This window comes from Dermochelys coriacea, chromosome 7 (genome assembly GCF_009764565.3).
Source record: "Dermochelys coriacea isolate rDerCor1 chromosome 7, rDerCor1.pri.v4, whole genome shotgun sequence".
Lineage (NCBI taxonomy): Eukaryota > Metazoa > Chordata > Testudines > Dermochelyidae > Dermochelys > Dermochelys coriacea.
In genome coordinates this window covers 125,015,124-125,042,271 of record NC_050074.1, presented here as the reverse complement: position 1 = coordinate 125,042,271, position 27,148 = coordinate 125,015,124, and the positions used below count along the sequence as shown (strand labels likewise).

General features: G+C 58.4%; 1 protein-coding gene and 1 long non-coding RNA gene across 3 annotated transcripts in view; one reads left to right on the top strand and one right to left on the bottom strand.

Moving 5' to 3' along the window:
• Positions 1–27,148, top strand: part of KCNIP2 (potassium voltage-gated channel interacting protein 2) — a 140,832-nt gene that overhangs the window by 93,060 nt on the left and 20,624 nt on the right. The gene's annotated exons all lie outside the window — the stretch shown is intronic.
• Positions 10,565–26,407, bottom strand: LOC119859545. The gene is made up of 6 exons (XR_005294239.2): positions 26,330–26,407; positions 25,387–25,653; positions 14,991–15,118; positions 14,301–14,415; positions 13,305–13,517; positions 10,565–12,344 (listed from the first exon to the last, which is right to left on the bottom strand). It is a non-coding gene; the product is annotated as an uncharacterized LOC119859545 (long non-coding RNA).

Below are 27,148 nucleotides of genomic sequence, written 5' to 3'. Positions count from 1 at the left end.
CTGAGCTCCCCTCACCATGAACCTGGAAGGGCTGGAGATGATCGCTGTACTGGTGGTGCTGGTTCTGTTTGTCAAGGTGCTGGAGCAGTTCGGCCTCTTTGAACCTGTCTCCTTGGAAGGTAACGCGGCGGGGGCAGCGCTGGGGCACGGGCCAGCCTGGGCTAGCGAAACCCACCGGCCACTCGGTGCCTCGCGGGAGGGACGATGGGGTGAGCTGGGGACAGCCTGCACAGCCAGGGCTCTGTCTGGTGCCCCAGCTTGCCGGCCAGGGTCTGGCAGTACCCAGCAGTTTGCGAGGTGCCCAAGCCACTCGGTGCCCTGGGGCTGGATGTTGGCTTGAGCCCCCAGGAGAAGGCAAGGGGCTCTCCGCTCTGAGCGCAGGAAGCTCACAGTCCAGAGCAGAACGAGACCCTGTGCCCCACGGGCAGGGCCCCAGTGCAGACGGGCCCTCGGACAGATCCCTGCCAGAGTCATGGCAAAGGCAGGAATTGCCAGCAGGGACTGAAGGGTGAGGGCCTGGGCTAGCGAACCGTCCATCTGTCCCTGCTGGGGCTGGTGTCTGTGCCCGCGCGGGCGATAGGGTCGTGTGGCTGTGCGAGGGATGCGTTTTGGGTGCCAGGGGGAGGGTGGAGAGTCCCGAACCCTGTAGCCAGCGTGCGCCAGGCCCTGGAGATGCAGCCCTGCCCCAGGCAGGACGGGCGAGGTTAGGCGATTCGGGCTGCGGGCGTCTAGCTGCTCAGTGATCTCGGGGGGTGGGGATGGAAGGAGTGGGGGGCTGAGCTCTCTCTAAGGCCCTGGTGAGTTCAGGGTGATCTGCAGCAGAGGGGTGACCCAGAGCCCCACGCAGGATTACTTCCCACAATCTGCTTTCCAGGGCGGCGCCCTCTGGCAGTGGGGGTCCTCCCCCAGGACCGGCCATGTGGCCCCCCAGAGCCCGGAGTACGCTGATGTGTAGACACGTGGACCATAGTCACTGCGCTGGCACCAACGCAGCCTCAGGGCAGAGCCTAGGAGTGTGGAGGGCTGGTTAGGGCGTGTGAGTGAGACCCCCTCCTTCCCTCCCCTGGGTGCATTTGGAACTGCTCTGCTGTGTGTCCTAGCCCCTGCGTGCTGGTGGGAGTCCTCATGCAGGTGGGCAGCAGGGGCCTGGGCTGCGGGAGCAGGGGTGGGTCTGAGCTCTGTACTTGGTGACCTCATGGAGCTGTGAGTGAGCCAGAGCAGGGGCAAGAGCGTGTGATACACCCCACCCCCAGTAGGTGTGGGGAGCCCGGCCCTACCAGAGGCCCTGACGAGCTGTGTCCAGTCCTGGTGGACGATCAATGGACAGGCTTCCTCACCCAGCATAATGCCGGCCTGCGGAACTCACTGCCACAGAAACCTCATTGCACCCAGTCCTGCAGCTGGGGCTTGCCAGGGGTGGCAGCCAGTATTGGTAGCTGCTCCGGGTGTGAGAATGGTCAAGTGCAGAGTGTCAAGGAGTGGGCACTGCCAGAGACGGGCTCCTGGGCCTGAGCCAGTCCCACTGCTCTGCTTTGCTATGGCAGGCAGTGGGGTGCCAGGTTCAGCTAATGGTCTGGATGGTGGGTGGCGGGTGCCAGGCTGGCTGGGCTAATGGTTCTGTAGGCGCCCAGAGTTTTTCATAGTTTGGGCTACCTCCCAAGCTCTGGCTCAGCTGCCTACAGCTCTGACCCGGCCAGGGTTGTGTCTGTGATGTCCCTCCCCATCCAGCCGCCCCGCAGGCTCGGGCTGGGTGGGAGCAGCTAGCCGTGCCGCAGAGACGTTCCAGGCTAGTCCTGTCTCAGTGGCACATGCCCCCCCCCCCCGTGCCAGCCTCAGGAGCTCTCTGCAGAGCCCGCACCAGCTAGGAATCCCGTGGGGCCACAGCCACCTACCAAGCCCGACTCCCCCCTGCTTTCCCCGCAGGTACTGGGAGCAGGGTGAGGGGTGTCCTTTGCCAGGGGTGGGTGGCTTAGAACAGCCGCTATCTGTGGGCTGGAAGCCATCTAGTATTTCCCTCTAACCCCCTCAATTCGCCCGCATGGCCCCTGCTAGCAACACGCAGCACTTCCCGATGGGCATCTCCAGCACAGAGCGGGGCAGCAGCCAGCCCCTGGTCACGCAGCAAGTCGGGCGGAGCTGGGGAGAGAACCCAGAAGTCCTGCCTCCCACTAGTCATAAGCCCAGGTCTCTCCTGGTGCCTTCAGAGCAGCGGGGGACCCCTTCTGCCCCCCATGTGCTGCTGTCACCATTATCAACCGCAGGGGACTCAGAGCTGGGTAGGGCATGGGGGGACTGGCTGGAGGAACATGCCGGGGCCACAGGGATCCTGCAAAACCTTTATTGGCAATTCTGCCCCCCCTCCTCGATTTACTGTGGGGGTCTGTAGTTTTAAGGGTCACAGGGTCACATGCCTCTGGGAGTGGACGAATGGGCGGCCTTGCTGAGAGTGGGGGCTCTGCGCCCCGTAGCCTGGAAGGGGGGGATAAAGGTGGGCCCCGAGGCAGAGCTGCAGGGTCCCCCCATAGGGCGGGTGTGGCATGCACAGGGAGTCCCGGCTGATGGAAACTCCCCACCCCTTGCCATCTGAGAGTGGCTGGCGGCTGGCTGAGCCAAACCAAGCCTGCTCCCTGTGCGACAGGCACTGGGTGTACCCTGCTCACCCCCATGGGGAGCTAGCACCGAGCCGCGCCCCCACTCAGGTCCTTGCAGCCAAACAGGGCCCCATGTCCACATCCGCCCCTGCCCTGGTGCTGATGTGGCCGCCCCAGCAGGAGGTCTCGTCTCCTCTCCAGACCAGCCACAGGAGGGGGACAGTAAGTCTCCGGTTAAATCCTTTCGCTGCCCTCAGCCCCTCAGTGCGGCTTCGCCTGCTGCTCCAGTCTGACCCAGCCTAGGCCCCTTCCTGTCCCTTCCCAGCTCCGCTGATGACCCCATGGGCTCCCCCTGACAATTTCAGCCCTGGACTCCACCCCCCAGCTCTGCCAGGGTCCCTCCATCCTGACCCGCAGTCCCCTGCTAGTCCAGCTCTGGACTTGCCCGCCTTCCCCAGCTCTGCCGGCACCCCTCCATCCCGACCTGCAGTCCCGCCAGGTCAGTATCACCATCTCCATGGGGAAACTGAGGCATTGGGGGTGGAGCCTGCTCATGGTCACTCGGCGAGTCTGGGCCGGGGCTGGAAATAGAACCCAGGAGTCCTGGTTCCCCATCCTGGGTTTTATTTCTATGGATGAAGCCACCCTGACTCCACATGGTGGAGCTGGAGGGAGTGAAGGATGGGGGGTCTGGTTATTAACAGTGAGTTGCACGGTGGGGGAGCCATGTTCTCGGCCGGATGCCCAAACCCTGGAGTTTCGGCACCAAAGTCATAGCATCGATCGCTGGCTGCTCCGCATTGCGATAGCCGGGGCTGGAATGAAGGCTCCGGGGCGCTGGGCGGGCAGCTTCTCTTGTGTTCCCTGCTCCTCCCCCCCGCCCTAACTCAAGCAGGTCACCGTGGGGTGGGGGTTGCACTAAGGGTCCTCAGCGCCCTGCCTGCACCTCCCTACATCTGGCCTTGTCAAGGTGGCCATGCCCTAGGCAAAGCCTCTTCCTGTCCCTGTGAGGATAGGAGGTGATGTCCCCATGATGGTGTCCCCATGGCGACAGGAGGTGGTGTCCCCATGGCGATAGGAGGGGGGTATCCACCAGCCCTAGGGCAGTAGCTGAGAGCTCTGTTGTCCCTGTCAGGCATCAGAACCCTCCCGTGGTTGGTGGGGAGCTGATCTAGCCCCACGGGGCTGTTCTCCCGCCCCCTGTGTGGCTGGGGAATTCCCCGCCTTGGCTGAACCTGGCTCTTCAGGGGCAGGGCCCTCTGCCTGCCTGTGCCGTGATGGGGCTGCCGATTGCCCCTTGCACCCGTGCAGGGAAGGGCGGTAGCTACAGAGGGGCCCAAAGCTGGCCCATGCCCCACGGTCCTACCCTGGCCTGGGATCGCTCCCTGCCCCGGGCAAGTCTCCGGCTGGGCCAGGGAGCGAGGGGCAGCGAGCAGCGTGATGGCGTCCCCCTGAAGGGCAGGCTTCCCCCCCAACCCCCCGCCGGTGAATTGGCTGCCACTGGGGATCAAGTCTCAAGAGGTGGATCTTGGAGGGCAGAGGGGGCCATGCCATTGGTGCAGGCATGTTTGCTACAGCCCCCCCCCCATTCCCCCGGTGCTGCATGGCTCCCCCGCTTGCCCCCGGGGGTGAGGGAAAGGAACCTGCAGCTGCAGGCCTGGCCCCAGGCCTTAATTTGTGCCAGGGCCAGCCAGGCTGAGCCCCGGCACCTCCGGGCCTGGCAGGTCAGAGCCCCGGCACCCCCAAGCTTGCCATGTCAGGTGCCAAAGTAAAAATATTGCAATCCCAGGGGGTGGGGGGGCACCCCAATGCCCCTCCGCAAATCCAAGGCCTGTCGAGTGCCCCCTGCTGCTCCATCTCCGAGCTGCCCCTGCCTTCCCCAGCAGCAGGAGCAGGCGCCAGGAACCGGCAGGTTCACGGCCACTTATATCTGTCCCCAGGGATGAATTTCCACTCCTCTCCTCGAGCAAATTTTCCTGTCCCCAACATTTCCCCCTGCCTCCCCCCCCACTGGCTGCCTCCCCCCATGTGTTATTTACGAGCCTTGCCAGGGCTTCGCTGTGACCACAGAGCCCGGCTGCCTTGCATCGGCGGGTGAAATAACACAGCTAATGGCTTCAGGCTGCTAATGGAGTGCCAGGGCCCTGCCATCCCCTCTGGCTGATCAATGCAGCTGGCCCTGCTCCCGCCCCATCCCTGCAGGCATGCTGAACTGGCACCACTGCCGCCCTCCCCCCCGTGGGCCGAAAGCACCCGATGCTGAGCTAGGGCATCAGGGATTGGAGCTGGGATCCTGTTCTGCTCCCCTTCCACCTCTGTCCCCCAAAGGTGGGAGCCAGAGCTCCCGTGAGCCGCCCATGGGTGACTGGGATGCAGAGAGCGATCTGTTAGAGTGGCTGAGGTATGGGCTTGGCCTTGTGAGGACCTGAGTGGGACATTTCAATGGGGCTCTTAATCAGCTGCCGCCTTCCAGCTCAGAGGTGGCTGCCTGTCAGTGGTGGGAATCTTATGGATGGAGCTCAGCAGATGGACGCAGGCGTTGCTCAGTCCACTCATGGGCTCAGGGTACGACTCGTGTGCACCACACCCAGTGAACGTGCAAGCTGTTGTTTTGTGAGGTGGGGATGGGGGATGTTACGTTTCAGATCCACAGAGTACTGTAGCTGCCAGGTCTCATGTGGGGTTGTCTCCCTGTTCCTTGAGCCCGTGGGGCCGGGCATGCATTCAGCGCCAGGCACCTTTGGCCAGTCGGACTGCACCGTGCACCCCAGGCAGCTGGTTTGTCCAAAGGGGTGTCCCTCCTCCCATCTCCGCTGGACGATGACCGGGGCACACGCTGTGCTGTGAACTGCCCCCTCCCCAAGGTGGGCTTCCTCCAGGGAAGAGGCGCATTTCGCGACAGGCCCCCGTCCCCGCCGCAGGGGAACCTGGCCTGCGATGATCCGCGTGACAGCCGGCCGCTCCCAGTCAACGCGTCCATCCCCAGCCAGGCCCACCTGCGGCCGTCGGGAGCAATCTGCCGGTCGGTGCCCTCCACACCCATGGCCGGAGGGTGGGGGATTCTCTGGGGCTGGGCCGGTGATGCTGGAGGGTGAGGCCGGGGTGGGGGGGGGCGGGCAGACAGCTGCACTGGAAAGCTCTGGCCTGCGTCTCTGCAGATTCAAACAGGGCCACAAATTGGGACCAGCAACTTCTGGGGGCTTAGCCAGAGCGCCCCATGGGGGCATCCCCCGGGCTGGGCTAGGACCTCTGGTTAGTGTCAGAGTGCAGCAGGGCCATGGCCAGAGATGGGGGACCCCGGCCCAGCGCAGCGCAAGATGGGAAACTCAGGACAGCTCCCTGTGAGCCAGGCACAGGGCTGGGGAGACAGCCAGGGCCGCCAGCCGGGGCCTTCGCCGCTCGCTCCCAGGGAAGCCACAAGTGTGGAACAAGCCCCTGCAGCGAGCCTGTCCATCTGTCCGTCCGGCTGATACTCATGCCCTCCCCCTCCTTGCAGGGCCCCCACCCTCCTGTGCTTTTGATGTCCCTGTTATTGGCTGCTAGTGCCAGGCTCAGAAGCGGGGGGGGAGTGGGGGCGTCCTGGTTTTGACCTGGGAGCTTGACTCATTAGTGATGTTAATTAACTGGCGCAGGATTAAATGACACCCCCCACCATGCCCCAGGGAGGGGAAGGGGCTGCTCTAAAGTGCTCTCCAATATGGGCAGGCCCCTCTGTGGGAAGCGTCGTTGGCTCCAGCTACGGGGGGGACATGCCATACACACGCCATCCCTGGGCTAGGTCTAGCCTGGAGCAGTGGCTCGGGCTGGCGAAATGTTGCAACTAACCTGGACTTACAGCGAGTTTAGATGCAGGGCAGCACCTTTCATCGTGACCCAGCTCCACCGGGGCTACCCTGCAGGTAATTCCAGGGTCTGAAAAGAACTGTGTTCCCCCCCCACCCGCCAGCCCCCCGAAGGGGTGAGGTGCCAATGGGGCATCTGTTTTCTGGCTAAGCGGGGAGCCTGCCGTTCGTGGTGCCATGCAGAAAGATCACACGTTTCACCGGTGGACGCAGCGGGGCGGTGTCAGACCCATCGCTCTGGCCTTGTCTGGCTCTGATTCTTAACTGGGCAGCCCGAACACTGCATAAGCTCACTTCTGCCACAGGAGAGGCAATGCAGCCTAGTGGACGGGGCACAGCCCTGGCGCCTGGCAGCTCCCAATCCCTGCTCTGCCATTGGCCTGCTAGGTGACTTCGGGAAATTCACTGCGCCGCTATGTGCCCCAGTTTCCCCATCTACGAAATAGGAATAATATCAGCTTCCTTTGTGCTCTGTAGATACTTGAAAAAGGGCAGGGCCTGCTTAAGCACTATGGAGCTTTGTCTGTGTCGCGCCGCTGGCAGTGTTACCATCACGACTGCCTGGTAATGGCCACTGCCGGATGCTTCTGAGAGAGGTAGGATGCGCCTGGCTGAACCAAACTCCCCCCTTGGGGGAGGGGGGGGCTGTTTCTTCCTGACTCCCAGCTGGTGTGCCGCTCGTGCCCTGGAGCCTGCGGCTGGCGTGCCCTTGTAGTCTCATGTATATCGCTGCCCCGCCCGTTAGCTAGCTTGCCTGGCACTGGGAAGCTCCTGTTTAAATAATCACAGTGATCTCACCCGTAATTTCTGGCCACGCACTGCCTGACGGGCTGAGTCCAGCCTGCGGCATGCCCGGGTGGCACGAATAGATGGTGGGGCAGCGCACACCGGAGCCTGGCCATGGGCAGAGCTAATGGTGCTGGCAATCAGTGCCAGAGCTGGGGCAGCTGAGAGACCCATGAATCATTTACAGTGCGTTGGCCAGTTGCCTGACCCTACCCTGTACCCGCGGCCCCTACCCCTGCGCGTTCCCACGGGAGATCTGCACACTCACCCCCGGAGGTGCCCTGGCATCGCAGGCGGGCTCTCGATACACCAGGGTGGGGGGTGGGGGAGGCATAAAGTAAGCGCGATCGATTCTGGCAGCTGAAGGGCCGTATCAATAATTCAGCGAGGAGCGATGGGCCCGGGCTGGGAAGAAGGACGGGCTGGGGAGGGGCCGGCAGGGAGATAAAAGGCTGGGAGAGCCGCCCACGTAATTGAGCCTCAGATGAATATTAGATGAGCTGGACAGGATGATTAGTCTCGGCCTGGGGGGACAGGCTCCCTCCCCACCACTGTTCCCGCTCAGCTGTGCGTGTGCGCGTGGGCACACAGATCCTGAACCCCCGCGCACACAGCAAAACACCGCGCGCACAAACATTTGCACAGAAGAAATTTTTTGCGCACATGGCCTGTCAAAAATTAGAGGGAACATTGCTCCCCACCTGTAGTTAATGCTGCACCTGGCGAGTTGAGGGTTAAGCTCTGAGCAAGCCCCCCAGAAACCTCGACCCCCTTCACCCCGCTGCAGCTTTTCCCTTGAGCTGCCCATTCGGTGATGCTGGCTCCTGGGGGCTGAGCTTGTGCGGGTGTCCCCAGGGTGCATGACGCCAGAGAGACGGGTGCTGCGGGGGCGACCCAGGGAGCCGAGTTGCTGAGCCCAGACGGGGTGCAGAGCAAAGCGGGGTAGCCATCAGCTGTGTCGAACCGGCCCAGGGAGCTACGGCCTGGTGAAGGAGAAGCAGGGCTGTTGGAGGAATGTCACCTGGCAGGAGGGATTGTCCATTTCAGTGCCACAGCTGCCGCCTCTCCTGCGCTGTGCGGATGCAGCGCGGCTTGGCCCAGCAGGGATCGGCTGCTTCTCTCCCTGCCGTTGACGTGCCTTGGGCTGCACCTTCCCGTGGTGCCTGGGGTTCTCCTCTTGCCCCCGTGAAACTCCATAGGCCTCAGTGGAGCTGCTCCTGATGCACAGGGAGTCGAGGTGGGGCAGACCCAGGCAGTTTATCCCCAGGCACTTTGGGGCAGCCCCCCACCCCCGTCTCACGTGCCACTTGGCCCTGGAACCTCTGCAGCCTGGGGAGGCAGCTCCAAGGGAAACCATCGTCTTCTGTAAGCATCAGGTGGCGTTAAAATCTCTTCCTCGCAGCCTGAGTTCTGGCTGCTGCTGCCAACAGCTCCCTCGGGGCGAGACCAGCGCCTGTCGCAGCTGCCTGGCGGAGAGCCCGGGGGCACTGGAGAGCTGAGACCGGCTGCCAGCCTGGCGCTACGCTCTGCCCCTGCAGCTGGTGGGCGAGGTGCCAACAAGCACCGTCAATACAGGGAGTGGGACGGCGAGGAACAAGGCCGGGGCGAGGGCTCGGAGCTGAGTCCCCGGAGAGCCAGCTTTGACGATGCAGCGGCCAGCTTCTCTGCATGTGCCACAGCTTTGATTTGTCTGAGAGCATCCTCTCCTCTAGGCGTCCTGGGGCCCGGGGCCCTGTGAGTCCCTGGCCCACGAGGGGCCTTTCCCTGCAGAAAAGGGCAGTGCTATGGGCCACCCTGGTTTCTTGCTTTCCAGAGCGCTGATTAGGCCCCAACGGAGTATTTGTGTCCAGCCACATGTCAGGAAAGATGTGGACAAATTGGAGAGAGTCCAGAGGAGAACAACACAAATGATGGAAGGTCTAGAAAACATGACCTGTGAGGGAAGATTGAAAAAACTGGCTTTGTTTAGTCTGGAGAAGAGGAGGCTGAGAGGGGACATGAGAACAGTTTTCAAGTAAATAAAAGGCTGTTTCAAGGAGAAGGGAGAAAAATTGTTCTCGTTAACCTCTGAGGCTAGGACAAGAAGCAATGGGCTTAAATTGCAGCTAGGGCGGTTGGACATTAGGAAAAACTTCCTGTCAGGGTGGTGAAGCCCTGGGATAAATTGCCCGGGGGGTTGTGAACTCTCCGTCGTCGGAGGTTTTTAAGAGCAGGTTGGACAAACCCCTGTCAGGGATGGTCTAGTTATTCCGTAGCCCTGCCATGAGTGCAGGGACTGGACAGATGACCTGTTGAGGTCCCCTCCAGTCCTACCCCTCTGCACTTCTGTCAGAGCTGAAGCGGGTTCACTCTCCCCACACTGGGCACTCTCTGTGCAGATCAAATCCAGGATCGATGGTGACTCTGCGGCAGGATCAAAAGGGGTTTTTAGATTCGATGGTTTCAAAAAATCAACTCAGAGACTTTCTCATCAGCCAGGAAACTGGCTCTCAGCTGTGGTGCTCAGCTGCCTGCTAAGATGGGCTGGACTTGGCCCTGGCCAATACTTGGTGCAGACCTCAAGGGAAATGCAGGTGTAGGAAGCAGCAGTTGTTGCTGTTTCTAAATATGGTGCTTTCCTCTCTAAATTAACCCTGAGCCAGTCCGTCTGCCTGCTGCAAGGGGGTGCTGTGCCGGCAGAGGTGCCATGTGTAACACAGAAGCTCTGGCTGCTTGTGGTCACTGAACACCACATGACTTTATTCAGCAAGAACAGGGACATTAGCTCCAGTGTCCTAGCCAAATCCTGGCCTAGCTGATCCCATCCTGCCTCTCTAAACTTCCCCTGCCGTTTCAATTGGCTGCAGTGTCCTCCTGCACTTTAAGCCCCAGCTGCCACCTGTCATGGAGTCCCCGGGCGATGCTCCCTACGAAGCCAGGCAGGACTCTGGGGAGTCTCCTTTCTTTGAGCAGCCTGTCTGCAGGACACCCAGCTCACCCGGCTTCCCCCTTCCTGGGTCTGACCTCGGAGCATTCAGCATCCCCTGCCCCTCTGTGCGCTTCCCACAGCGAGTCCACCCAGGCGGGGTCCTGGGGGGGCAGAGGGTCCTGCCCCCCAACTCTGCAGTCAGACGGGACTCTCAGCCAGCCAGTAAAACAGACGGTTTATTAGATGACAGGAACACGGTCTAAAACAGAGCTTGTAGGTACAGAGAACAGGACCCCTTAGCCAGGTCCATGGGGGGGGGGCAGGGAGGCCAGAGCCCCATCTAGGCATCCCTCCATTTCCCCAGTCAGCTCCAAACTGAAACTCTCCTGCCCCTCCTCCGGCCTTTGTCCCCTTCCCAGGCCAGGAGGCCACCTGATCTCTTGTTCTCCAACACCTTCAGTTGGCACCTTTGCAGGGGAGGGGCCCAGGCCATCAGTTGCCAGGAGACAGGGTATCAGCCATTCTCTGTGCAGACACCATCACACTGGCCCTCTCAGGCTCTGCAACAGTCACACATGCTTATTCCACCACCTAGATACTTAAGAACTGCATAGGGGAAACTGAGGCACCCACACAGTATTCAGAGAAAACATTACGAACATTTCTACTTTGTCACACCACCCATTGCTAAACAGCTGCTGTGTTCTGCCCCAGAGGTGGCTGCATTTCAGTGGTGGGTGGAGCGATTCTCCTCCAATGTCCTATCAAGACCCGCCCTGGCAGGCCACCATATCTAATGGACCAGAAACCCGCAGTCAGTCAAGGGCCAGCAGCCAGGTTCCCACGTGTAGTTCTCCCCCCTTGGCTTGCAGCATTAGGTATAGTCATGGGTTTGCTGGACACGTTTGTTCCAAGTTATTTTCCTTCATTGCAATCTCGGTTTCTGCTGCTCTGGGTTTGAGTCTCATTTGCAGCCCTGTGGGGGCAGGAGCAATGGGAATGGGTCTGGTCACTGCAGGACTGGGAGCAGCTGGAGTGAAGGTTTCAGGGCTGGGCCCAACCTCAACACCTGTTGTAGTTGTTTTTCCAAAACGCCGGCTGAAATTTTTCTAGCTCGGGCTGTGACAGGCCTGGGGAGAGTTGGGCCCAGATCGGGCAGCCGTGCTTGAGAACAAAGAATGGAGTAAATGCACTTTTCCCACTCATGCAAAATCCTTGGCACCATCTCTTGGAACAGCTGCATTATCCAAACGGACGGGGTTTGGGAGCTGAAATTTGGCAGGACAATCGTCCTCAGCGAGGAGAAGGGCAGAAAGCTGGGCTCGGTTTGACTGAGTTCCACTCTATTGGGGATCACGTCCCTGCTGGGCCCACCAGATTTTTTGGCCTCTGTTTTCTTGCTAAGCCCAAAGAGTCCATGCTTGTGAGGGACAGTGGCTGGGCACTGCAGGTGCGTGCTGCGGCAAAGGCGCCAGGGGTGTTTGCTCAGTCCTCCCGCTATCCCAGAAGCAAGCTGTCCATGGGACATTGGGGGGGGGGGGGAGGGGGACAACGGTCATGCTGGATGAGGTGCTATTGCAGTGGGGCCTTGGGCTAAATTGGGCAGCTGGAGGCATGGCTGTCCTCGGAGAGCTGCCAACTCGCTCCAGGAGGGAGAAGGGAAATAGTGGAAAGCTTCGGACCCCAGCAGAGCAGAGAGTTAATTAGCCGACAAGGCGTCCTGGCCTGGATCGGTTATGCTCAGCGGCTCCTAGCTAAGCCAGGACAGGGGGCAGGAGTTCCCCTGGGGGAGGTGGCTGCTGGATCAGAAGGGTCAAGGAACTACAGGGCTGTGAATTTCACATCAGAGGGGATGCAGAGCAGGTGTGGATCCCCCGACCTGCCATTGGTTAACCCTTGTCGGCCGGTGCATGGCCCGGGAGCCTTGGGGGGAGGGCTGAGCACTGGGCAGGGGGTTGGCGCACCTGTTGGGAGAGGTGGAAGGGCTGGATAGGCAGGAGCAGGCTCCCGTTGCCCGGCAGGTCCAGTGGGGAGGTTTCAGGGATGGAGATGTGCGCTGGGGCAGTTGTTTTGGGAGAATAAGCTGTCTCCTCCCGCCCCAAAGAGCTGGGGATCCCCACCTCTGACAGCCGGCTCTCCCTTTCGCAGCTCCAGCCGGAAAGGTGGGAGGGGTCTCCCAGGTGTGCGTCTCCTGGGAGGGCCGCAGAGGAGCGGTAGCTGCAGACAAAGGCAATGGTTGGGTATCCGGAAGTGAAGTGGTGGACTAGCAGAGGGGTGCGGGTGGGACTGGGGGCAGGGACATGGCCGCCAGTGCGTGTGTGCCAGGCCCCCTCTTTCAGATGGCCGAGGAGTGACCGCAAGGACTGACCCCAGTGCTGTGTGGGGTAAGTGCCAATAGACCCCTGATAAATCAGGACTGCATTAGGAGTGGGGTGATCCCAAGAAACTGGGGAGGGTCTAACCCCAAAGCCCAGGGGGCCCAGCCCTCCCATGGGGGCCAGGCTCAGTAGCTGGGGAAATGGCATCTTGCTCCCACCGCCCATGCTCGAGGGGATGCGATCATGGGGCTGTGTGGGGGCTGGGGAAGCAGCTGGCCTAATCCTGCTGCTGGAGCCCTGGGTTCCTCTGGGCCAGCACCAGCGAGGTACCTGGGGGACTCCAGCCCTCCCTGCCCACGCACAGTGCAGGAGGGTTCTCCTTCCCAGGCAGACAGCTCCCCACTGTCCCCGATCCACCTGTGTGGGGATCACTGAGGGGCGCGTGGGGTCACTACCTGCAGCCAGGCGAGGCTCGGTAATTTAAGAGGAAATGAGCAATTCCCCCATGGCTCTGAGCGGGGTGCCAATGGCACAAATCACCCTGTGCCCTTGGTTCTGGCCTCCCAGCCCCACGGGAGGCACTCGAGCGTTACCCCGACTTCACTGCTGGGGTGAAGAGAGAGATTCTGACACTGAATCTTGACCAAGATCCTGGCTTGGCCATCTGCCCTAACCACTAGGTGAGCTGGCCGCCCATAACACAGAGAGCCAGGGCCTCTGCTAGGCTCCTTGTTCTTTTCAGCACTCAGTGGTTCAAAGGGGTGCTCTGGGGAGCTAGGATCCCACCCTCCAGCTACAGACTGGCTGTCCCAGAGGATACCCCGCCAACCCCAATGACAGTAGCTACAGATGGACTCACCCAGGGCTGCTCGCTCCTGGCTCAGGATTATTTCTCCTGAGGATGCATCTAGGCTACGTCTTGTCTTTCAGGCTTTCCCTGGGGTCCTGTTTTGAATTTGGAATGATGAAGACGGAGCTGGATCTGTAAGAGACCTGACGAGGTGGAACTGCCATGGGAAGTTATATTTAGAATTAGATGTATCTCCACTCCTCTCCCTTTGCCAGCACCCTTCTGCCAAGGAGAATGGAGTTAGTGAGTCAATCAAGTCAATGCAGCTTCAATGCATAAGAACATAAGAACGGCCAGACTGGGTCAGACCAAAGGTCCATCTAGCCTAGTATCCTATCTTTCGACTGTGGCCAGTGCCAAGTGCCCCAGAGGGAATGAACAGAACAGGGAAACGTCAAGTGATCCATCCCCTGTTGCCCATTCCCAGCTTCTGGCAACAGAGGGTAAGGACACCATCCCTGTCCATCCTGGCTAAAATTCCTCCATGAATTTATCTAGTTCTTTTTTGGCCTTCACAACATCCTCTGGCAAGGAGTTCCACAGGTTGACTGTGTGCTGTGTGGAAAAAATACTTCCTTTTGTTTGTTTTAAACCTGCTGCTTATTAATTTCATTTAATGGCCCCTAGTTCTTGTGTTATGTGAAGGAGTAAATAACACTTCCTGATTTACTTTCTCCACACCAGTCATGATTTTATAGACCTCTATCATATCCCCCCTTAGTCGTATCTTTTCCAAGCTGAAAAGTCCCAGTGTTGTTAATCTCTCCTCATACGGCAGCTGTTCCATGCATGTCAGGACATTGTCTGCCTGTCTTTGGTAGAGAGCTGGCCCCCAGCGCTGCAGGATCTGAAGTAAACACCTCGCAATCTTTAACATATTTATGTTACCAACGCCCGTGAAACAGGGGACTATAGATCCCCATTTTACTGAACATGAGGCACCACGCGGTTAAGTGACATCCCCAAGGTCACTCGGAGTCTGAGACAGAACAGGAAGTACCCTACCCAGTCGGCCAGGCTTCCTCCTCCTGGTATTGCATCCTTGCCAGCTAGCGCCCTCCTGTCATGTGTCTGATACTGGCTCCTGTCGGGGAGGGCTACTGGGCCCCACTAGCAATTCCTGTAAAGGGAGAAGTGTCAGAAGAGACCAAGCCACCTGTTGCTTGCTGGGTTTTGTGCATAACACGAGGCTTGGGGGCTTGTATTTCACACAGAGGGGTCCGAGAATTGTGAGCTGAGGTCTCGGTAACAAACCAGAATCCCCATTGCAATTTGTGCCCTTCTCTCTGCTCTGCAGTATGTCAGCTGGAAGCGAGCGCCGGGCCGCAGGTGTCCAGCCTCGGGCTGCGAGCTGCTTAGCTCTCCGTGGGAAGCAGGAGGCTGTCAGCGGGCGAAATGGGACGTCTCCCCCGTTAGAACATGCGTAGCTGCCGGGAGCGGGGTAGGGGATTTGGGAGGTGGCGCTCGGCTCTGGGTCAGATATTGAAACCCCAGTATGGCATCAGACTTTCAGCGGGCTCAAAGGTGCATTAGTCCAGAAGCAGGATGAAATCAAGATTCTGCTCACTGATGGACATTAAAATCCCTGGGGCATTCAGTGCCCCCTCCAACCCAATCTAAGGCCCGATCCAAATCCAACTGGGATCACCCAAACATACAGGTCAGTTTCAACTGAATTTAAAAATAAATCTTCACCTCCTAGCCTCTGTGGTTGCTCAGTGTTGCTGTGTGCTGTTAAGTAGTTGTCATGTGCCACCCCAGAGGTGGCTGCCTTTCAGCAGTGGGCTCCATAATTCCTTTGGATGGCTTTTGACTCTTGCAGGCTGAATGGTGATATTAGTATAGTTAGATAGCCCAGCAGAAATGTTTCTTAAATGCACTTGCTGTGGGCACATGCGACCACCAGAGTATTTTCTTGTTGCCCTTCCCTGGGAGCACCAGTAGGAGTTGGGTCCTGCCCCCCTCTGGAGCCACAAACATCAGAGGAGCAGGCAGCCAGGGTGAGTTCCCCATTTTTCCAGGAACAGTGGGGCTTGGGCTTCCAGCTTCAGCCCTGGGGTGTTGGGTGGCAGGCTCCAGCCATGGGGTTTCGGGCTCCGGCCCTGGGATCACCACCCTCCCCCATCGCCTCTGGCTCCTGCTGCCTCCCCCAGCCCTCTATTGCCCCTGGCCCCTGCTGCCTCCCTACCCACCTCTCCATTCAGGGCTTAATTTGTCCCCTGGCTTGCCAGGGCTGAGTAAGTCTGCTGTGAAAAACAAAATTAACAAACAGAAATATCAGTTTTCACAGCAGCAGACTTACTAGCTAGCAAGTCTAAAAAACAAAAACAAACCAGCAACCAAAAAACTAAAAGAAACAACAAAAAAGACAAGAACGTGCAAAGCACCTTATTTGTGTTTCTAGTCTGTCTAGGTCCAGTAAACAATAGCGACAACTGTACGTTGTTTTGATTATTGAGTCTGCAAAAAATAACCTACATAAATCAATGACACTGATCTGGACATGTCTAGGTGCATATTCATTTGTTTTTCCTAAAGTTAATTAAGTATTTTAGGAAAAATTCTCAGAGCGGCCACCAGCAAGCGTTGGTGGCTGCACTCTAAGGCCACCAAAAATTATGTTGTGAGACCCCCCTAGGGTAAGTTCTCTCTCGGGAGCCATCAGGAATGGCTTTCCGGGAACAAGCGGCTTCCTTATTGCAGGAAGCTTTGGTTTGTGTCCAGCATTGTAAGTTAAAAAGCACGAACCTCCCTGCCCTCCATTAGCATGGAAAGCAGCTGGAGGGATGTTTTATTTTCTCCCCAGGAATCCAGTGGGATTTCTCCAGTTCTAGAGGGCTGGCACGTGACCCTAAAGTGCATCCCCCGCTTCTGTGGCCTAAGTGCTCTCTGATCAGCATAGCTCCCTGCAGCCATCAGCGCCGGGTGCGGACGGGTCTGACTCGAGCTGCTCACACATGCCTTTGAGCAAGTGGCTTCCTGGCTCACTCCACGCTACCCGGCAGCCGTCCTGTCGTGACCTTGAGGGAATTATGTGCACTGAAAGGAACTAAGTTGTTTTTAATTTAAGGCAACATGAAACGTCAGATAGCAGGAAAAACCTCTGTGCTTCTTTCACGGAGGCTGCCTGCTGGGGGAGGAGTTCCCAGGGTACTTAGCTGTGATTTGCAAAGGATTTTGGGCCGCGAGGGTGCTGAACAAGGTGGCGTGAGCAGGTGGGTGACCTCCTCTGCACCTCTGGAGCCCCAGGGCGAATCCACCCTGACCCGCAAGCTCTGCGTAGAGCTGGGCAAAAATTTTCAGATCAAAACAGCAGATTCATCAACAACAGGCCCATCCAAAACATTTTGCAAATTCGTATCTTTTTCACCAAATTGTCCCATGCAAAGCGCCGGGTGTGGCGCACGACTGATTTCATTGTCCCTACTGAAGGGGAGCCTGGCCTAGCCCTGCATAGCTCCCTGGTCTTCCTTGGCAGCTCACTCCAGTCCTGAGGGGTCCTGCATCGTTTCCCCCCCGAATCTGAAACCCAGGCATTCCCCGCCGCAGTTGACTTAACCCCAGCTATGGCTTGTTCTGTCGCCGCTAACGAATGAGGGTATTTTACAGCGCAGGAGAATTATTTGCACTGGCTGGAGTGGTGATGCTGGAGCAGCTGGGAGCTGGAAAGGTCCTCCCCATAATCCTCCCTCTCCCATCACCTTAGCAGGTCAATTTCCACCTCTTCTCCAGACCGCACTGATGCTGCCCAGTGCCCTTGACCGCTCCTTGATGGCTGCACTGGCCAGGCTCCGTTTCAGCCTGGGTCCTGTGCTCTGGAAACGCACCCTGTGTCCCAGCTCTGCAGGAGCTGGGGGGCCGGGCTGAGGGACCCGAGAAGCACCTGGGAGAGCTGACCTGAGGACAGTGATGGATGAGCCGGGGATGGGGCACAGGTGGGAGGGTGTTTGCCGTCAGGATGATGGACGATGAGCCAGCTGCTGGTGGGTCTGAGAGGGGAGAAGGGAGGGTGGAGGGTAAGGGAATGGTAAGGGTTGGGCATCAGCAGTATAAAAGTAGCAGCTGGATTTGACACCTGCAACATCCCACCCTTAGCCCAGAGAGGAGCAGCCGGGGGCAGGAGGGGCAGCCGCTTGTGAGGCAGGAGGGAGTGGGGTGGATTGACTGGGGAAAGTCGGCTTTGGGGATGGGATAGCAGGGGATGAGCCAGGAAGGGGGTGGGGCCAGGTGACACCTTGGCCTGGGGAAACTGGACAAAGGCTGCAGGAGGGAGCCGGCTGGGGGGGTTTTGGTTTCAGTTTTGGGCTGGGTGGTGGAACGCAGGGAACCCCAAAGCTGGGGTCTAAGCTCCCTGCCCCCCAGAAGGACTGGAATGAGGGGTCCTGGTTGTACCCACAAGCTCTGTTTTAGCCTGTGTTCCTATTGTCCAATAAACCTTCTGTTTTACTGGCTGGCTGAGAGTCATGGTGAATCCCAGGAAGAGGGGTGCAGGGCCTTGACTCCCCCACACTCCGTGACACCGCTCACTGGAGTCAGAGCTGGGGGGGAGGGGTTGCAGCCCCCAGCTTGCACAGGGGCCATGCAGTCAAACGCAGCCCTGAGCGCGGGGAAGCCAGGTTGGGAGGGTGGCAGGGTCAGCGCGGTGCAGGACGCACCGAGTGCCCAGGGGCAGCCGGCTTTGTGGGTGCAACAGGCCCCGGTTTGCGATGGCGCGGAGCGGCACGGGGGTGACAGTGACGTGGATCTCGCGGAGCACTAACCATCAAGTTCTGGGGGCTCAGGGTAGCCAGGTCTGAGCCCCATCAAAGCCAATGGCCATTTTCATCATTGGCTGCCGGGAAAGCAGCCAGGCTCGGATTCCTCCCGGGGGCTGCAGGTCTGGAGTCACCGCAGCAGGCCCTGGCCCTGGCAGCAGGTTTGGGCTGAGGCTGCATCCGCTGGGCAGGGAGGGGCCAGGGAGGGGGTTATTTTGGGTGCCCAATTATCTCCCGGCCTGGAGGGCATGAGGAGGGGGCAGCTTCTCCAGAGCAGCGTGGGCTGCAGAATCCCTGCTCCTGGGGGTGGCTCTCCCCCCCTCTGCTTCCCCACCCGTCTCCCTCCTTCCCTCTGCCTCCCCTTTATATATGGGGGGCTCACTGCTCCAGGGATGCAACCTGCCCCCTCCGGGCCTGGGCTTATCCCCCGGGTGCCAGGATGGAGCCAGCTCCTGGGCAGCCGTGGTCCTGCTTCCTACAGCCCCTGTCTGGGATGCAGCCTGCTGGGGTGGGTTGTTCAGGTCCCATGGCACCCCCTGCCCCATCTGGGAAGCCCTGGCATAGTCGCCCATGTCACGGAGTCCCCGGGCGACGGTCTGGATCTGCTCCCTACGAAGCCAGGCAGGACTCTGGGGAGTCTCCTCTCTGTGAGCAGCCTGTCTGCAGGACACACAGCTCACCCGGCTCCCCCCTTCCTGGGTCTGACCTTGGAGCATTCAGCATCCTCTGCCCCTCCGTGCGCTTCCCATAGGTGGGGTCCTGGGGAAGCCAGAGGGTCCTGCCCCCCAACTCCGCAGTCAAACGTGACTCTCAGCCAGCCAGTAAAACGGAAGGTTTATTAGACGACAGGAACATGGGTTGTTCTCCAACCCTTTAGCTCTCACCTTGCAGGGGGGAAGGGCCAGGCCATCAGTTGCCAGGAAACAGGGTGTCGGCCCTTCTCTGTGTCCAGACCCCTGCACACACCTGCCCTCTAGGGCTCTGCAACGATCATACACCCTTATCCCCCCACCTAGAGACTTAAGAACTGCCTAGGGGAAACTGAGGCACTCCCACACTATTCAGAGGAAACATTAAGAACAGTCCCACTTCGTCACATCTCTCCCCCCTTCGAGACCAAACTGAGTGAGGTCACTTTAGCCAGTTACCTGGAGAAGTTCAAACCCACCATTTCCATGGATGCCCCAGCATCTCTCCCATTCCTTGGTGGGAGTTACACCAGGCCCGTCCAGTTTTATACCCTTCCAGTTTCACACCCTCCCTTAGGTCAGGGGTGCTTGATGGCACTCACATGCCACATGTGGGAAGGTTTCTGCAGCCCGTGCCCTTTTGCCACCCCTGGGGGTCAAACTGGGATCAGGTCTTCTCCTAGCACTCCAGTCTGGAGGCTGCAATTCGGGCTCTCTTGGTTAAGAGCCCCCATCTTGACCTGGGCCATCCTCTGACCAGGTGTCTCTGTCACCAACAGCTCGGCATCAGTCCCGCACCCAGCCCTGCACCTGGGGCGTCGGGGAACACTGTAAAGGCCTTGGCAAAGTCTGGGTTTACCAGATTTATCAGTCCCTGGACTAGAACCTCCTTCAATGCACAGAGAGCCCTCTGGCACTGCTTGGTCCAGACCAGCTCGTCTGGCTTCCCCTTCTTACATAGCTTAGTGATGGGGCAGCTAGGGAGCTCAAGTGGCGTACAAACCTCCAGTAGTACACTGCCATCCCAATAAAGGCCTGAACCTGTTCCTTGGTCTGGGGAACAGGCCACTCTCTGATTATCTCCACCTTACACTTTTCAGCTTTTACCATCAGTCCTGCCTCCTTGAGGCAGCCCAGCACCTCTTCACCTGGGCCACAGACTGTTCACTTACAGAACTAGCATGGAGACATCCCTTTCTCAACAACCTTGTCTCCCCAACAAGCCGGCCAAACACAGCCACTTGGTTATAGGGCTGTTTAACTTTCTTAACAGCTTTCACTTCATCTGAGACCTTCTCAAAGCTATCCACACTGGATCCTTCAACAGGAAAGTCAGTGGATCCATTCACAACCGAAAATTTCTGGCTGTTAGGAACTGAAACTTTCTTGATTAAATCACTTTCACCCCCTTCAGTTGCAGTAAACTGCTTGCAAAGACTCCAGGAGGATTCCTTTCCCTAGGGGCTTTTCTATGCAACAATTCACCCTTCACAGAAATTCTGCCCTTACCCTCTTCACCTAGGGCTTGCTCTAGAGAAACACTTTCCTGAGCAACAACAAACTCTTTCTGGGTCTCACTTACATCCAGAATCACCTCTGGCCCATCAGGCGGATTCCTACACAATCCCCTTTCACGCAAACTCACAGACTTCCTAGAGAAAAGGTTAGAAGCCTTCTCCTTCCCTTTGCCCCACACAAGTTCAGGAATCTTTTCCTGCTTGCTACAGTTTCCACACCCTCAGTAGGTAACACAATCAAATCACCTTTCTGCTCTCCTTGTGCCCTGGCTAGGATCTCACCCTGATTAGACAGAGTTGCTACAGCCTTTGCCAGCCACACACTAGCAACAGGCAAAATACAAGCACCAGAATTGTCTGGTCTCTGGGATTTTACATAGACACTAACTGGATGCGACCTAGTTACAGGGCCGTTCTCCCGAGCAGACACAAACTTAGGGCCATTCCCTTCCTGGGCTTTAGCTGAATCCAGAACCAACTCTGAGACAACTGCACTATTCTCACCATCACAGGCTGAAAGGCCCCTTCTGTCTGCTCCACAGACAAAGAAGAGCCGGAGACACTTTCTCCTTTCCCAGACCCACAGTTTGGGATCATTCCCCTGGTCCCAGCACACAGGGCTCTTTGCAGACAACTGCTTGGAGATCAGGGTAGCTCCCTCCATAGGCGAGTCAATACCCCCGACAGACACAGGCACGTTTCCTTCCCTGTCCCAATTCTCCACCCAGCGAACAGGTAAGGTGCAGGGACACTCGTCTGCCGCTCTCCTCGCCTTCCCACCCTGCTGACTAGACAAAGCCACAGCTCACAAGGCTGCCTAGGCTCATCCAGACTTTCCTTACCAAGCACCTTGCCACTCCCAACAGATCCCCTGCCCTGCCTGTGTCTCCCCCCTCAGCTGGGGCCTCAGCTCCCCCTTTGCTCAGCGCTGCCCTTGCTGTCCCAGTGGGGGTAGGCAGCGAGCTCGCTGCTTTCCTCGCTGCATCAGAGCCAGCGTGAGCCCCCTCTCCAGTGTGCAGGGAGCATCTCTCTGTCCCACCCAGCCCCAGGGGCTGGTTACAGGCAGGCAGGTATCCTGAGCCTAGCAGCTCCTCCCCGCTGCCAGCCAGGTCATCTGCATTCACTGACCATTTCCCTCTCCTCCGATTGGTACCCTGGATTCAAATTCAAACCCTCAACCGTTACGGGATCAGGGCCTGGATCCTGTCCCAAAGAGACACAGTCACCCCCCAACAGGGTCTCACAGCTGATATCCTGGAGAACCCCAACAACCAGCCAGCCCCACCCTTCCTGGGTCTGCACAGGGATCCGGGCCATAGGTAGGGCGAGGGGCTTCATCCCTGGGACCCTCACCCAGCTCACACAGCCCCCCAGCATCTGAGGCTGCACCACCAGGGGTCTGACACCAGTTCTCTCTGTCCCAGGATCTCGCCACCCCACGAATGTCTCCCCATTGACCATCACCTTCCGCTCCCACTGGAGGTCTGTGGGGCCTGACCCCAGGAAACTCCACGCAGACATATAGGCCTGTCCACCTCCCCACCCATCTGGCTGACTGAGTCTATGGCCTTGGGACCCAGCAAGGGAGCTAGACACCAGGGCTTTTCCACAGGGTCCCCGTGGTTCAAATTGCCAGCCTGCTCAAAGGCAGTGAGATGGGCCTTCACATCTCCCCCTTCTTAACCAGGGGCAGCAATTTAGTATCGAGATTCCCTGCGAAACTGGCACCCCGGGGTCTATCCCCACTCACCCCTGGAAGGTCCCCTCTGCCTCTCTGCTCCACCATCGCCAGTTCATGCTGCTGCTGTGTCTGCAGCTCTTTCTCGGGCTCTCGCTGTCTCTCACAGTCCTCTTGCTCCCTCGGACTCAGCTCCAATCCCGTCCGTCTCCGATCCCCGGATGGGGAACCTGATCAGGAAGACCCCCATCTGGTTGGGGACAGGAGTCTTGGGGATGCCTGGCTACCGCTCCAGCTGCTCCCAGATCCTGCTATAGCCCCATTTGGGTCAGGAATCTGCTCCTTAGAGTGATCATCCTCCTCCAGCTGCACGATTAACTGGGCTTTGGTGAACTTTCCAATGCTCAACCCTCTCTTTCTGCACAGGGTTACAATGTCCTTCTTAAGGAGACGGTGACAGGCCCTCACTCCGCTCTTCCCAAGTTGTTGTGGACTCACAGGCCTGTGGGCTCTCAGCTCCCCATGGTTTCCAGGGAGAACCCCTAGTGTGCCAGCCCTTCTCGAGGTCACCACCTCTTTGCCAGGGTTGAGCTGCAGACTCCTCTGCCCCTGGGACTGCTCACCGCAGTCCCCGGAGGGACTGCATTACTGCACAGTCCTTCTCGCTGGTCACACGCTCCCAGAGATTAACCGCCCCCCGAAACTGCTCCTCTCTGAGCCTTCAGCACGCCTGGTCCTCGTCAATCCCCCTTCATTTTACTGCTCCCCAGTTACTTACTGCAGGAAGCGCCATCCATGGGGTGCAGTACATCCCACCGCTGCCACCAGGTGTCACGGAGTCCCGGGGCGATGCTCTGGAGCTGCTCCCTACAAAGCCAGTCAGGACTCTGGGGAAGTCTTCTCTCTGGGAGCAGCCTGTCTGCAGGGCAAAAAGCTCACACGGCTTCCACCTTCCTGGGTCTGACCCCGGAGCATTCAGCATCCTCTGCCCCCCCTTGCGCTTTCCATAGCGAGTCTGCCCAGGTGGGGTCCTGGGGAAGCCAGGGGATCCTGCACCCCAATTCCACAGTCAGACGTGACTCTCAGCCAGCCAGTAAAACAGAAGGTTTATTAGACGACAGGAACGTGGTCTAAAACAGAGCTTGTAGGTGCAGAGAACAGGACTCCTCAGCCGGGTCCATTTTGGGGAGCAGTGAGCCAGACAACCACGTCTGCACTTCACTCCATATCCCCAGCCAGCCCCAAACTGACTCTCCCAGCCCCCCCTCCTCTGGGCTTTGTCCCTTTCCCGGGCCAGGAGGTCACCGGATTCCTTTGTTCTCCAACCCTTTAGCTCTCGGCCAGGCCATCAATTGCCAGGAAACAGGGTGTCGGCCATTCTCCGTGTCCAGACCCCTGCACACACCTGCCCTCTAGAGCTCTGCAATTATCACACACCCTTATCCCACCCCCTAGATACTTAAGAACTGCCTAGGGGAAACTGAGGCACCCCCACAATATTCAGAGAAAACATTTAAGAACAGTCCTGCTTCGTCACAGCCCACTAAAGCAAGGCAGGACGTTAAGCTTTGTGGGCCAGCTCCATGAGACTCTCTTCCCTGCCTCCCCGGTCCCATAATCTGTGTTGCTGGGGGGGGGGCTATTCCCATCTGGGAGGGGGAGGATTTTCAGGCTAGTGAGGGTAAAGCGCTCAGAGCTGCCTTACGACTAGCATGGCCCCCTGCTGCCTTGCTAGCTCCATCCAGCCCCCTGTACTGCACGTGGCCAGCCAGGCGGGGGTCAGCCGGGTCACGCCCCCGAGCAGCAGTGTCAGACCTGTATTGCCCTGGGGACCGGGTCGGGCTGCAGGGGACATGCTGGGCAGTGCAACAGATGCCGCCCGCTCGAGGCCGCCTGCCGAGGTGGGCACTGGGGAGCCGGGCTGGCGAAATGCCTGGATCCTGCCCAGGACCTCCAAGAGCATAAGCCTTGGAGCCTGGACCCTCATGCCAGCGGGCAGGAGCTGGGCTGGTTCCGTCATCCCAGAAGGCGGCTGGAGCCGGGGTTCCAGCCGTTCCAGGGCGGAGGCATCGCGCGCCTTTCAGCCCAGTGCTTTGTTTATTGTCGGGCCTTTTGGAGCGGGGGCGGGGGGCTGGGGACTGGCTTGGTATTATGGGGGGGCTGGTGCAGAGCGTGTGGGTTTGCCGGTGTACGCGCCTAGTCTCTGCACACTGGCTTGCGGTCGTAGGGTTGGTCTGGGCCTCTGGTTTGTTTATGTAGGGTCCCTGTTGTTTACGTAGGGTCCCTTCAGAGGGCCGAGTTCCCTGTTGCGAGCTGGTTCCTCACATGCATGCGGCCCAGGGCTGAGCAGCTGGAGTGCCCGTTGACTCGCAGGCCAGGCTGTGATGTACCCAGTGGCTTTGCAGGCTGTCCCTCCGGGGAGGGCCCCGGGGCACCAGCCAGGTCACTTAGCACCGGTCCAGCTGCCCTGGCACTCGGTTAGGTGCGGAGCGGCTGATCCTGGGGGTGCAGCCAACTCAGGAGCAGGCGTGGGGACGGCCCCGAGCAGCGCTGCAACAGGAATGGGGATTACATTGTAATAATGGGATCCCAGCCAGGACCTGCTCCCTTTCCAGCCTGATAAGGAGAGCAAACTCCTGTGCTGGGTGTCACCGAGTGTGGAGGAGTCAGAGCCCTGCACCCCCCACTTCCTGCGATTCATTGCGACTCTCAGCCAGCCAGCAAAAACGGAAGGTTTATTAGACGACAGGAACATGGTCCAAATCAGAGCTTGTAGGTACAGAGAACTGGACCCCTTCAGTCAGGTCCATCTGGGAGGCAGGGAGCTTAGACCCCAGCCCTGGGGCTCCCTCTGTTTCCCCCAGTCCACTTTCAAAAATCAAACCCCCTCCAGCAGCCTCCCCCAGCCTCCCCCCGGCTCCTACTCCAGCCTTTGTCCAGTTTCCCGGGAAAGGTGTCATCTGGCCCCAACCCCCGTCCTGGCTCAGGTGACAGGCTCAGGTATTCTCCCTCCAGTGAAACCCCCCCTGCTATCCCATCCTCAATGCAGACAGTCCCAGTAAAACTCCCCTGCGACATCCCCAGGTCCATCTGCCCCCTTTCCTGCTGCCTCACACTGGGCTCTCGCTGATCAGGCCAGGTCCTGCCCAGGCAGGTGCCAGGATCACACTGTGCCACTCACAGAGATGCTGCACCAGCAGGCGGAGAGTAGCCAGGGCTACAATCGTCAGCCCAGTAACCTGCAACCTGTTCCTACGGAAAGCACACTCTGAAACCCACCCGGATCCCAGCTGGAGTTCAGCTCCCACCCTCAGATCACTGAGTCCTGGCTCTGGAAAGCTGCTTGTTACAGGACCTGCAGTAACGCCTTCCACTGCTACAGCCCTAAGAGATCCCACCAGGTCCAGTTACTGGCAGAGACCAACAGCAGGCCACCAGGAAGTAACCACTCACCACATCCAACAGCTATCCCAGCTAGTCCTGGAGCACACGGCGGGTTATGAGGGACAGGGTGCAGACCAGATCCAGCCAGGCACAGCGGCCCGCTCTGCAGATCTAGGCGTCTCTGCTTCGTTCCCCACGTGCCCTGGGATTGCTTTTCCGATCCCGGAGTCAGAGTCCTTCTGAACAGTGCCCTGGGAGGTTCTCGTTCACTCGGGGCATCAGCCAGGGTGCAGGGTTGTGCGCTCGTGTGTCTGTTTCTTTTGCAAAACCCCAGAGCTGTATATAGGAAGTGACAGGCTGTTCAACCCCACAGGCTTCCCAGCGGCAGCTGGAATACTCCCTGAGACATCTCTGCACGTGTGGGGCAGGTTGGTTGGTAGGTTGAATGGGTTGTGGCGAGGGGGGTAGGGAGCCGCATGTGTGGGGTGTGATGCTGGCTCAGTAAAGAACAGTCTGCTGACGCAGTGTGTGGGTGAGGCGTGGTGGGCGAGTAGGATCCCTTTGAATTGTCGGAGAGCCCCCCATGGGCTTCCTGTGTCTGCTGCAGAAGCTAACAGGGCCCTAGCTGGCCTGTGGATGTTGGTGTATCGTTAATACACAGGATATTTGGAACCCAGCCGGGCCCCTGTGGTTTCCTCGTGGTCTCAGTGTTGTGTAGAGAGAAAGACACAACCAGGAGCTAACCCCCAACGCGTCTTTCCACAGAGTTGGGAGAGCAAAAGCCAGGACAGCAAAAAACAAACCAACCCCAAAACAACTCAAACAACTGCCCTCCCTCCGTGGTTAAGCTGCATGTGCTGAAATTAGCCCCTCCCCCCCCACAGCCCCCTGGAACTTGCCCCTGTTCGATTTCCATCCTTAAGAAATGTCCGTGTGTTTTGTTTCTTCTTCTTTATTTTTACAAACTAAAGTATAACTTGTACCCGACTTGACCTGCTGCACGTGCATTTACCTGCTGCCTTTGTGAGTTCAACCGGAGTTTCTTCTCTGTTGCATCGTTCTCTGTGTGTGATGGTTCCTCTGTCTCTCCTTCCCTCCCTCCCCCACCCCGCTCTTCCTTCCTGGATGTCCTGCCCCCGTGGTGCGTTGCACAATCATTCTGCATTGCATTGCTTGGGTCGCCTTTTATCCCTGGGCTACGGTGAATTCCCACAGCCCGGCTCAAGAACTGATGAGAACAGGGCCCAGAACTAGCCCGGTGATGCTTAAAGGGTGAAATTCGCCGCTGTGCCTAATACACAGCCTAGGTATTAGTGTGGTGCACACGCCTTTTAGGACTTGTGCTGTACCTCTGGTGAATTTCACCTTCAAACCGCAGTGTCCCTTTCCACTGCACGTTAAAGCCCCCAAAAAGCAGCTGTGTCAAGATAGCATCTTGGTTACTCATCAGATCTGCCCCCTGCCAGACAGAAAGAAATGAATAGTCTGGCCAAGCACAGAGACAGCACCAGGAAGGTGAGCTGGCTTCTCTTCAGGTCAGATCGCGCCAGTTTTAGAATCGCCATGCACAAGCCAGGAAAGACCCAGCTGGTGTTTCAGATCTCAGGGGCCTTTGCAGGGCTGGTAATTTAATCTGGAGATTGAGAGAATGGGTGGAAGAAATTGATTAGGGCTGACTAGCAGTTATTTTTGTCACAGGGTCTTTTTTTAGGGTATGGGGGGGGGTTTACTGAAAAGTGACTTTATGCATAATATAAAACTTTCCCACCCAACATTTGTATTGTGTGAAATTTCCCCCTTTTTTTGTCTGAAATTGGAAACAGAAGAAAGT